Source organism: Cupressus sempervirens, chromosome 3 (assembly GCF_028749045.1).
Source record: "Cupressus sempervirens isolate cs-2001-9-10 chromosome 3, ASM2874904v1, whole genome shotgun sequence".
Classification (NCBI taxonomy): Eukaryota; Viridiplantae; Streptophyta; class Pinopsida; order Cupressales; family Cupressaceae; genus Cupressus; species Cupressus sempervirens.
Window position 1 is genome coordinate 585,829,108 of NC_143120.1, and position 13,080 is coordinate 585,842,187.

Below are 13,080 nucleotides of genomic sequence, written 5' to 3' on the forward strand. Positions count from 1 at the left end.
CATACCACGACTCACGTTCATCTTGAGCGGTCGATAAGTCAGTGCTAGATGAGGCCCATCCCAGGGACCAAAGGCACTCTAAAACTTATGTTCCTCAACAAAGTAATCTCTATAAGGATGAAACAGTCGATCGGACAACTGATTCTTGTGATGAGGAAAGCAAGAGCTTACAAGATCAAAAAATTGATCCAAGAACTTTCAGGGGCCATAACGTTTGACACGCATCTCCATTCTTCTTCAAACTATACACATGGCTTCATTGGGAGGAGTCATTTGGAGAGATACCCATGCCTCTCTTCCTATTGGCGCCTTCCAAGTGCCAAATAAGGTGTGTTCTCAGTGTCGAAGTGTTTTTTACTCTCCTGTGCATTCTAGATGCTAGATAAGGCCCATCCCAGGCACCAAAGGCACTGTAAGGTGCACTCTGAGTTAGTGCTAGATAAGGCCCATCCAAGGCACCAAAGGCACTATAAAACTTATGTTCCTTAACAAAGTAATCTCCATAAGGATGAAATGGTCGATGGGACAACTGATTCTTTTGATGAGGTAAGCAAGAGCTTACAAGATCGAGAAATTGATCCAAGAACTTTCGGGGACCATAACGTTTGACCAACATCTCCATTCTTCTTCAAACTATCCACATGGATTCATTGGGAGGAGTTGTTTGGAGAGATACCCATGCATCTCTTCCTATTGGCGCCTTCCAAGTGCCAGATAAGGTGCGTTCTCAGTGTCAGAGTTTTTTTTGCTCTCCTGTGTATTCTGGGTGCTCGATAAGGTGCATCCTATACAAGGTTGCATTATGATGCATGGGCTAACACGAGGGTGTGAGAGTTTGATGTTGGGTGTGATCATACTAGCGTTAGTGCGCCGAGCCCCATCAAAACTCTGTAGTTAAGCGAGCTTGGGCAAGAGTAGTACTAGGATGGGTGACCTCCTGAGAAGTCTCGGTGTTGTACCCTTCTTTTACTTTTTTGAGCATCCATTTGTGTCATTATTGTATTTGCGCTGCTCTCATGCTCCACAAAGCCCGTTTTCAATCTCCTATCCCGCTCTCATTGTGTACCCTGACTCACATTCATCGTGAGCGCTCGATAAGTTAGTGCTAGATAATGCCCATCCCAAGTACCAAAGGCACTGTGATCGGACAACCGATTCTTGTGATGAGGAAAGCAAGAGCTTACAAGATTGGGAAATTGATCCAAGAACTTCCGAGGGCCATAACGTTTGACCCGCATCTCCATTCTTCTTCAAACTATCCACGTGGCTTCATTGGGAGGAGTTGTTTGGAGAGATACTAGTGAATCTCTTCCTATTACTGCCTTTCAAGTGCCGGATAAGGTGTGTTCTCAGTGTCAAAGTGTTTTTTACTCTCTCGTGCATTATGGGTGCTTGATAAGGTGCGAGTTCTCGATAAGGTATGTCCTATACAAGGTTGCATTACGATGCATGGGCTAGCACGAGGGTGTGAGAGTTTGATGTCGGGAGCAGTCATACCAGCGTTAGTGTACCGGATCCCATCAGAACTCCACAGTTAAGCATGCTTGGGCTAGAGTAGTACTAGGATAGGTGACCTCCCAAGAAGTCCCAGTGTTGCACCCTTCTTTTACTTTTTTGAGCATCCGATTGTGTCATTGTATTTGCATTGCTCCTGTGCTCCTCAAAACCCGTTTTCAATCTCCCATCCCACTCTCATCATGTACCCCGACTCACGTTCATTATGAGCGCTCGATAAGTTAGTGCTAGATAAGGCCCATCCCAGGCACCAAAGGCACTGTAAAAATTATGTTCCTCAACAAAGTAATCTCCATAAGGATGAAATGGTCGATGGGACAACCGATTCTTGTGATGATGAAAGCAAGAGCTTACAAGATCAAGAAATTGATCCAAGAACTTTCGACGCCATAATGTTTGACCCGCATCTCTGTTATTCTTCAAACTATCCACATGGCTTCATTGGGAGGAGTTGTTTGGAGAGATACCCATACCTTTCTACCTGTTGGTGCCTTCCGAGTGCCAAATAAGGTGCGTTCTCAGTATCGAATTATTTTTTACTCTCACATGCATTTTGGGTGCTCGATAAGGTGTGCTCTAAGTGCTCGATAAGGTGCATCCTATACAAGGTTGCATTATGATGCATGGGCTAACATGAGGGTGTGAGAGTTTGATGTCGGGTGCGATCATACCAGCATTAGTGCAAAGGATCCCATCAGAACTCTGCAGTTAAACGCACTTGGGCCGGAGTAGTACTGGGATGGGTGACCTCCCAGGAAGTCTCGATGTTGCACCCTCCTTTTACTTTCTTGAGCATCTGGTTGTGTCATTGTTGTATTTGCACTACTCTCGTGCTCCTCAAAGCCCATTTTCAATCTCCCATCCACCTCTCATCACGTACCCCGACTCACGTTCATCGTGAGCGCTCTATAAGTTAGTGCTAGATAAGGCCCATCCAAAGCACCAAAGGCATTGTAAAACTTATGTTCTTCAACAAAGTAATCTCCATAAGGATCAAACGGTCGATGTGACAACCAATTCTTGTGATGAGGAAAGAAAGAGTCTAAAAGATCGGGAAATTGATCCAAGAACTTCTAGGGGCCTAACGTTTGACCTGCATCTCTGTTCTTCTTCAAACTATACACGTGGCTTCATTGGGAGGAGTCATTGGGAGAGATACCCATGCCTCTCTTCCTATTGGCCCCTTTCGAGTGTTGGATAGGGTGCGTTCTCAATGTCGATGTGTTTTTTACTCCCCCGTGCATTCTGGGTGCTCGATAAGGTGCGCTATGAGTGCTCGACAAGGTGCGTCCTATACAAGGTTGCATTATGATGCATGGGCTAACACGAGGGTGTGAGAGTTTGATGTCGGGTGTGATCATACTAGCGTTAGTGCACCGGATCCCATTAAAACTTCGTCGTTATGCACACTTGGGATGGAGTAGTACTGGGATGGGTGACCTCCCAGAAACTCCAGGTGTTGCACCCTTCTTTGACTTTTTTGAGCATCCGATTGTGTCATTATTGTATTTGCGCTGCTCCCGTGCTCCCCAAAGCCCATTTTCAATCTCCCATCCCCCTCTCATCGCATACCCCGACTCACGTTCACCGTGAGTGCTAGATAAGGCCCATCCCAAGCACCAAAGGCACTGTAAAACTTATGTTCCTCAACAAAGTAATCTCCATAAGGATGAAACATTTGATCGGACAATCAATTCTTGTGATGACGAAAGAAAGAGCTTACAAGATCAGGAAATTGATCCAAGAACTTCCGGAGGCCATAACGTTTGACCCACATCTCCGTTGTTCTTCAATCTATCCATGTGGCTTCATTAGGAGGAGTCATTTGGAGAGATACCTATGCCTCTCTTCCTATTGGTGCCTTCCGAGTGTCAGATAAGGTGCGTTCTTAGTGCTGAAGTGGTTTTTACTCTCTTGTGCATTCTAGGTGCTCGATAAGGTGCACTTTGAGTGCTCGATATGGTGTGTTGTATACAAGATTGCATTATGATGCATGGGCTAACATGAGGGTGTGAGATTTTGATGTCGGGTGTGATCATACCAGCGTTAGTGCACCGGATCCCATCAGAACTCCACAGTTAAGCATGCTTGGGCTGGAGTAGTACTGGGATGGTTGACCTCCCGAGAAGTCCCGGTGTTGCACTCTTCTTTTACTTTTTTGAGCATCAAGTTGCGTCATTATTGTATTTGCACTACTCTCATTCTCCTCAAAGCCTGTTTTCAATCTCCCATCCCCCTCTAGTTTCGTACCCCGACTCACGTTCATCGTGAGCGCTTCATAAGTTAGTGCTAGATAAGGCCCATCCCAGCCACCAAAGGCATTGTAAAACTTATATTCCTCAACAAAGTAATCTCCATAAGGATGAAATGGTCGATTGAACAAATGATTCTTGTGATAAGGAAAGCAAGAGCTTACAAGATCAGGAAATTGATCCAAGAACTTCTGGGGGCCATAACGTTTGACCCGCATCTCCGTTCTTCTTCAATCTATCCACTTGGTTTCATTGGGAGGAGTCATTTGGAGAGATACCCATGTCTCTCTTGCTATTGGTGCCTTTCAAGTGCCGGATAAGGTGCGTTCTCAGTATCGAAGTGTTTTTTACTCTCCTGTACATTTTGGGTGCTCGATAAGGTGCGCTCTGAGTGCTCGATAAGGTGCATCCTATACAAGGTTGCATTATGATGGATGGGCTAACACGAGGGTGTGAGAGTTTGATGTCGGGTGCAATCATACCAGCGTTAGTGCACCGGATCCCATCAAAACTTCGTAGTTAAGCGCGATTGGGCCAGAGTAGTGCTAGGATGGGTGACCTCCTGGGAAGTCCTGGTATTGCACCCTTCTTTTAAATTTTTTAGCATCCAGTTGTGTCATTGTGGTATTTACGCTGCTCCTGTGCTCCTCAAAGCCCATTTTCAATCTCCCATCCCCCTCTCATCACGTACCTCGACTCATGTTCATCATGAGTGCTCGACAAGTTAGTGCTAGATAAGGCCCATCCCAGGCACCGAAGGCACTGTAAAACTTATGTTCCTCAACAAAGTAATCTCCATAAGGATGAAATGATTGATTGGACAATTGATTCTTGTGATGAGGAAAGCAAGAGCTTACAAGATCAAGAAATTGATCCAAGAACTTTCGGGGGCCATAACGTTTGACCCGCATCTCCGTTCTTCTTCAAACTATCCACGTGGCTTTGTTGGGAGGAGTCATTTGGAGAGATACCCATGCCTCTCTTCCTATTGGCACCTTCCGAGTCCCAGATAAGGTGCATTCTTAGTGTCAAAGTGTTTTTACTCTCTCGTGCATTCTAGGTGCTTGATAAGGTGCGCTCCAAGTGCTCGATAAGGTGTGTCCTCTACAAGGTTGCATTATGATGCATGGGCTAACATGAGGGTGGGAAAGATTGATGTTGAGTGTGATCATACCAGTGTTAGTGCATCGGATCCCATCAGAACTCCATCGTTAAGCGCGCTTGGGCCGGAGTAGTACAGGAATGGGTGACCTCTCGAGAAGTCTCGGTGTTGCACCCTTCTTTTACTTTTTTGAGCATTCGATTGTGTCATTGTTGTATTTGCACTACTCCCATGCTCCTCAAAGCCCGTTTTCAATCTCCTATCCCCCTCTCATCACGTACCACGACTCATGTTCATCGTGAGCGCTCAATTAGTTAGTGCTAGATAAGGCCCATCCTAGGCACCAAAGGCACTGTAAAACTCATGTTCCTCAACAAAGTAATCTCCATAAGGATGAAACGGTCGATCGGACAATCGATTCTTCTGATGAGGAAAGCAAGAGCTTACAAGATCAAGAAATTGATCCAAGAACTTCCAAGGGCCATAATGTTTGACCCGCATCTCCGTTCTTCTTCAAACTATCCATGTGGCTTCATTGGGAGGTGTCGTTTGGAGAGATACCTGTGCCTCTCTTCCTATTGGTACCTTTCGAGTGTCGGATAAGGTGCATGCTCAGTGTTGAATTGTTTTTTACTCTCCCATGCATTTTGGGTGCTCGATAAGTTGCACTCCGAGTGCTTGATAAGGCACGTCCTCTACAAGGTTGCATTATGATGCATGGGCTAACACGAGGGTGTGAGAGTTTTATGTCGGGTGTGATCATATCAGCGTTAGTGCACCGGATCCCATCAAAAATTCGCAATTAAGCACACTTGGGCCAAAGTAGTACTACTATGGGTGACCTCTCAAGAAGTCCCGGTGTTGCAGCCTTCTTTTACTTTTTTGAGCATCCAATTGTGTCATTGTTGTTTTTGTGCTGCTCCCATGCTCCTCAAAGCCCGTTTTCAATCTCCTATCCCCCTCTCATTGCGTCCCCTGACTCACGTTCATCGTGAGCGCTCGATAATTTAGTGCTAGATAAGGCCCATCCCAACCACCAAAGGCACTGTAAAACTTATGTTCCTCAACAAAGTAATCTCCATAAGGATGAAATGGTCAATCGAACAACCAATTCTTGTGATGAGGAAAGCAAGAGCTTACAAGATCAGGAAATTGATCCAAGAACTTTCGAGGGCCATAACGTTTGACCCACATCTTCATTCTTCTTCAAACTATCCACGTGGTTTCATTTAGAGGAGTCGTTTGGAGAGATACCCGTGCCTCTCTTCCTATTGGCACCTGTCGAGTGCTGAATAAGGTGCGTTCTCAATGTCAAACTATTTTTTACTCTCCTGTGCATTATGGGTGCTCGATAAGGTGCACTCTGAGTGCTCGATAAGGTGCGTCCTGTACAAGGTTGCATTATGATGCATGGGCTAACACGAGGGTGTGAGAGTTCAATGTCGGGTGCGATTATACCAGCATTAGTCCACTGATTCCCATCAGAACTCTGCAATTAAGCGCACTTGGGCCAGAGTAGTACTAGGATGGGTGACCTCCTGGGAAGTCCCGGTGTTGCACCCTTCTTTTACTTTTTTGAGCATCCGATTGTGTCATTTTCGTATTTGTGCTGCTCCCGTGCTCCTCAAAGCCCATTTTCAATCTCCCATTCCCCTCTTATCACGTACCCCAACTCACATTCATCATGAGCGCTCGATAAGTTAGTGCTAGATAAGGCCCATCCCAGGCACCAAAGGCACTGTAAAACTTATGTTCCTCAACAAAGTAATCTCCATAAGGATGAATCGGTCAATCGAACAACCAATTCTTGTGATGAGGAAAGCAAGAGCTTACAAGATCAGGAAATTGATCCAAGAACTTCCGGGGGCCGTAACGTTTGACCCGCATCTCCGTTCTTCTTCAAACTATCCATGTGGCTTCATTGGGAGGAGTTGTTTGGAGAGATACCCGTGCCTCTCTTCCTATTGGCGCCTTCAGAGTGCCAGATAAGGTGTGTTCTTAGTGTCAAAGTGTTTTTTACTCTCCCGTACATTCTGGGTGCTCGATAAGGTGCGCTCCAAGTTTTCAATAAGGCGCATGCACTACTACATCTGAGGCCATTTTTTGACCATTATTGGTCAAAATTTTGACCCACATTTTGACGAAACTTCGACCAACTTCGACCAACGCATTGGTCAAAAAAATTTTGGTCGAAAGTTCGACCAACATTCTTGTTGGTCAAAATTTCGACCAATACGTTGGTCAACAAACTTCAATAGCCACATTGAAAGTTTTGCCTAGAATTGGTCAAAATTTCGACCATTAAAGATTTTCATTTCAACCAATAAAAGTAGAAATTTTGACAAATGATGGTAGAAAGTATTGGCCATGAAAGCTGGAAATTTTGACCAATGAAGGTAGAAATTTTGACCAATGTAGGTAGAAATTTTGACCAATAAAGGTCAAAAAGTTTGACCAACAAAGGTGGAAATGTTGACCAACAAAGGTAGAAATTTTGACCAATGATGTTCTAAAAGTTTGACCAATGAAGGTAGATAATGTTGACCAAGAAATTTAGAAATTTTGACCAATGATGGTCGAAAAGTTTGACCATTGAAGGTAGGAAATATTGACCAAGAAGGTAGAACTTTCAACCAATGAAGGTTGACAATTTTGACTGTTGAAGGTAGAAATTTTGACCAATGAAGGTAGAAATTTTTACCAATGCCTGGGTGTAAATTTTTTTCAGGCATTCTATAAAATAGTTCACATGCTTTGCCTATGATATGACATTTTGCATGCATCCTGTAGTGTCTGATCCGGCTGATGATGGATTACGGAGAGTGATATGAAATGATGACACTAAAAAACATCACAATCAAATCCAAAATGAACTTGCATTACAAATGAATTGTGGAAATCTAATATTGTTGATTTTGCATGCATGTCTACCAAGACAATGTTTAAGTTGTGATTGTCCTGGTAGACATGCATGCAAAATCAACAATATCAGATTTCCACAATCCATTTGTAATGCAAGTTCATTTTGGATATGATTGTGATATTTTTTAGTGTCATCATTTCAGATCACTCTCTGTAATCCATCATCAGCCAGATGAGAGACTGCAGGATGCATGCAAAATGTCATATCATATAGAAGGCATGTGAACTATTTTATAGAATGCCTAAAAAATATCAACAATAACTAATCAAACTGTCGTAATCACCGATAGTAACTAATATGCTTCTTCATTAATATGCCCGATACAATAACCAAACTTGGAAACTATGCACAACAACTTATACGCTAAAAGGAAATCATTTAGGAGATACAAAATTTGAACAACCATATGTTAAGATTCTACAATAAAACATCACTTGCATGAGTCTGACAGTTGAGATTAAGTTCGTCATCTTCCCTATAGTATGTTTAATGGCTTGCACATCCACAAAAGTTCTAGCATCTCAAATTTGTAGAATAAGAATTGTTTCGTAGCGAATGGACATGATTGACAATAAATCATCATATAAAAAGACTCCCATGTGAAGCATGAATAGCAAAGGAAATGAATATGGGTGATAGGGAAGAGAATTCAATAATAAAGGCTTTTAACTTTAGTTATATATAGTCATGATATGGGTAATGCACAACTGCCTCTTGGATTCGCGTTCCATCCCACAGATGAAGAGCTCATAACACATTATCTCATTAGAAAAGTTTTAGACAACAATTTCATAGGAAGGGCCATTACTAAAGTGGACCTCAACAAGTGCGAGCATTAGGGAGGGTTCAATTCCCTCCTTTATTATTTACTGTGCATATAATCCCACACACCCATTTGATCTCGAATGATATGTAATGAATACTGAGTGTTTGTGTTGAGTGCTGAGTAAGGCTTATCTATTTGGCACAAAAGAAAACTTTAAGTCTTGTACCAAGGAAGCAACTGAGCCAATCTCTTTGTCAATAAGGGTGCAATTTTGCTAGTGTATCCTTCACAATTGTTGTACCTACAAATTTTGAGGAATGATCCTTGATCTTCCTCTTGCAATAAGACATACATTTGAGATCTACCATAAGAGTGGGGACCAATGTGAAAATATGAGTCTGAGTTGATGATAATTTCCTATAAATGTTGTTCTATCCAATTTTTGTTAGAGGATATATCAATCAATCAGCCCTTATTCAAGATTGGATGTGTTTCTTGTTATAATGGAATTTCAAGGCCTTCACCTACTTTGATGCTTTTGATGTATGATTTTGAATAAATATATTAAATACAACATTAAAATATACCGCCTTAAATGTACGTTTTCCATGGGTGTTTAAATAGTTAAATAATATTCACTTTATATGTTGCATGGGACGAATTTTTGTTTTTTTGTTATTTCAAAGCCTTTCATATGAAATGGTGGTTCCTTGATTGTTTTGCTCACTATCAAGATATTTGCCAAATGGTAAAATTAAACTACCATCTTTGGAACTTATCAATGAACAATTCTTGGAAAGTAAAATGCATAGTAAATATCACTATAAATCCACAATTTACAAAGGTGTTGAAGCTTCCATTGTGTACCCACAAAGCAAGCTAAACAAACTTATAGTAATAGAGATCAAATACTACATAACTGCCTTTTGTTGTTCAGTCATTTTGATGTAGCACTTCATTTCTGTGGATATTTAGTGCTAAGGCTTTTGGTACCTCTTCTACATCTCCTGCTTGTAGTTGCTTCCAGTCTTTTTGATCTTAATAATTTTAGTCGTCTAGCTTGTCTTTTTGCTAGTTTTTTGATGGCATGTTTTTCTTGCAAACTTTGGGTTACAATTTCAATTACCTTGAGCTTCTTTATTACTTATAATTTCTACAAACTACAATGTTGGATGTTACTGTTTACCAGTTAAGTCTTCCTAGTAGTAATAACAGTATCATGACAAAGTTGATTAAAAGGTACAGTATGATGATGTGTGGCACAGTATGTTCATGTCTGTTCATGTATGTTCATTTCTTGACATCTCCGTTTCTTAGGCTTCTATAAGATTCTCATCTTACTCCAATAATCAATGCAGCGGGCCTTCTTAAAATGATGCTTGCCCTCATGAATAACCATAAAGTGACTGTGTGCTTTAGTTAAAGAAAACAGTGGATAGACATCCATTTCTACAAATTACCCATGCATGGGTAAACTCCAAATCGACAAAGAACGATACAAATTTGAGAAGCAACATTGATTAAAGCTCACACTAATGGTTCCTTATATTACAATATGATGAGGTCCAGGCAAAGAACTAAACAATGTTATGGATCTTTAGTAGACAATTGTGAAACATGAATGATGTTTTCTCTTCCTAAGTATTTCTAGGGCAACACCTTAACCAAATCATAATGATTGTAGCTATCATATCTCAATGACTGATCTATATCACCAATTCTGATGGATCTAATTGGTAGGAGTTACTTTGTGATGGCCTAAAAACAAGAGTCAAATTAAGGGAGAATCTTCTCGTGATTTTCATAAAAATAAGCTGATTTATGTTGGACTGCAATTATAGAAGGAAGAAAAAGAGAAACTAGATAGATAGAAATAGAAGAGTTGACAATGCAATCCAATAGAGCAATAGAGAAGAAGAGCTCAATCAACTTCATACATGTTGTAAGTAAGAGAAGAAAAATAGTAGAGCCAGAAGAAAAAATTTAAAAGAGCCTATGTATAAGTTTGAAGAACAAGACACCTATTGTAAAAGAAATTCTGAAATTTGGCCTCTTTTTCCTTTCTTTTCTTGATTCTTGTTTTAGACAACTATTAAGCTTTGCATATACATTTTTCCTTTGATTTTTATTGTTATGCTAGTGACATTTTTCAATCTAGGTATTAGTTGCAAGCATATGTACAGACATATGTGTTCTAGACTTTGTATCAACTATTCTATCTGCAAGAAACCGTGGCTTTATTCCACCTTTGGAGGAAGTTGTGGTATACTCTCAAGGATGTGCAACTTATGATATTCCTGTTGAGACTACAAAAAAAATTGAAGGTGCATTTTCTCATCCACAAGTATGCAAAGGCCAGTTTCTATTGTTTTGGTGGGGATATCGAGATAGTAATGAGATGGTTCCTAATATTTTTTGGAATCAAATATGTTTTATGGGTTCATTTCTTTCTTTGTAATTTCCACAATTCTTGTTGTAGCAAGTGGTGCAATTACAAATCATACGTTAGAGGTAGAGGTATCTTTTCCCAGTCTATTAGTTGTTAATGATAATTTTTGTGGGAAAAAATAGCTTCCAACCATTGTTTTCAATAGGAGCTCTAATTTGATCATTTCTAATTCTTAGATGATTTGTCTTTTTTACATGGAGGCTTGCTGGATGTCCCTAATCAAAGGATAAAGTTCAGCCCCTTTCATATTCCTTCATAGGAGGAAGAGGATGAAAACCCAATTCAGCCTCTGTTTTTTGTCAAGCCCTATTTCAAGAGGGGCAATTTGTGGCATAAAATAGAGGAAACAATCCAAGTTGGTGACCACATTTTAGTGTTAATAGGAAAATATATATATATATACTCACATTGTAAATTTATACTTGCCCTTTTGTTGTGCTTCTTTTGAAGAAAAAGAGTACAGCTGAAATGGAAATGTAACATTAGATATAATGTAATCCCTGTATATGACCTCAACCAATACTACTATAGAGTTCCTCAAATATTCAGGCCTATCTATACTGACATGCATATTCCCACCTTTGCTTCTATCCTCTTCCCAACTTCCCAGAAAATCACTACGTCAACAAGGATTATTTCTTGCCACTGTAGCTCTTAGAAACATAATAATGCCCAGCCAAAACCTGACTGAAATATTATGGTTTTAAAAAGTTACCAGACATAAATCACTCTTTTCCAAAATTGAATGAGGTATGTACATTGCTCCAAACTATAGAGAAATTTTTTTTTCCAGTTATATAAACTTTAATTATTTTAATCAATTATAATCATGGAGTTCTTAATAATTTAAATTTCTTTCACAAAAACATTGAATAGCAGCAGATGAATGCATGAATTCCTGAATATGATTACCTTGGCAATCCCACTGCACAAGAAATCCATTTGCATATCCAGTCCAAATCATTTGATTGCTTGATGTTGCATATCTAGTCTAATACATCTTGACACTTTCCTTAACAGAGTTTACATTGTTGTTTGCTAGACATATATTAGATTACAATAGTAACATCATAGAACAAACTACGTATAATAAGACACCAGATACTTAAATAGTCCACACAAGAAGGCATCAAAAGCAATAAAAGACAATTTAGAGAGGTTCACAATGATGAGTTAATGTGCATGGTTTGCCTATACACAATATTGCACTAATTGTTCACAGTAGACAAAATATATGTGCATTATTAGGCAGCTTCTACCTAGCAAAGCCTACTCTTAAGTTCCCGTAATCAAAAACTGTATGGTATGCACTCATGAAAATATCTCCGAGAATTCTTAAAAAAAATCAGTGTTTAAAAAAACTTACTCTAAATCTATGTTTGCAAATAGAAAAGAAAAATTACATGGCACAACATACCATGTCGGACCCAATGGTGGAGGAACATCCATGCCCACAAATCCGCTTAGGCACCTAGCCGCAGCACCTTCACCAACTTTCAGAATGTACTGCCAACCACAATTGCCATCTTATTATTTATGTAGACTACAGAGTTCCATGCTAATCAAGAATTTAAAGAAGTGGCTATTCCAACATTAGAGATCCTGAATCGATATATGCTTCCTGCAACACCCACATGGAATGGATTAAAATATTTCTTAAAATAGTGAAAATTAAATATGATACAATACATCCATTTAGAAAAATGAAACATATACTGTGAAAATTAAATAGAGATCCTAGTGCACTTTTCAGTTTTCTTAGCATTGAGACATCTATTGACAATGAGTATGTGACTGGGTCATATAATTTCAATCTTATTTCTAAGAGTAAAAATGCAAGGGAATGTTAACTTCCAATTTATGGATAGAAGGAAACCTTGTCAATAGAGTTCTAGGATAGATTTGGAGAATAGTATACAAATATGATTTATGGATAGTAAAAAGGATTTGTAAATGGAGTTTAAGGTTATATTTGGATCATAATATATAAGCATGAAGTATTAGCCATTGATCTATTGACACATAATCTTTATGATAATGATTGACTTGTACATAAGGATGTTATTCAAAGGT

General features: G+C 39.9%; 6 pseudogenes; all 6 read left to right on the plus strand.

Annotated features, from left to right (window-relative positions):
• The first annotated feature begins 1,483 nt into the window (after positions 1–1,483).
• LOC149567798 (5S ribosomal RNA) lies at positions 1,484–1,602 on the plus strand (annotated as a pseudogene).
• Positions 1,603–2,172: 570 nt separating this feature from the next.
• On the plus strand, positions 2,173–2,291 carry LOC149567799 (5S ribosomal RNA; annotated as a pseudogene).
• Positions 2,292–3,542: 1,251 nt separating this feature from the next.
• Positions 3,543–3,661, plus strand: LOC149567800 (5S ribosomal RNA; annotated as a pseudogene).
• A 574-nt stretch (positions 3,662–4,235) lies between these two features.
• On the plus strand, positions 4,236–4,354 carry LOC149567801 (5S ribosomal RNA; annotated as a pseudogene).
• Positions 4,355–4,927: 573 nt separating this feature from the next.
• LOC149567802 (5S ribosomal RNA) lies at positions 4,928–5,046 on the plus strand (annotated as a pseudogene).
• A 1,267-nt stretch (positions 5,047–6,313) lies between these two features.
• On the plus strand, positions 6,314–6,432 carry LOC149567803 (5S ribosomal RNA; annotated as a pseudogene).
• Positions 6,433–13,080: the final 6,648 nt, after the last annotated feature.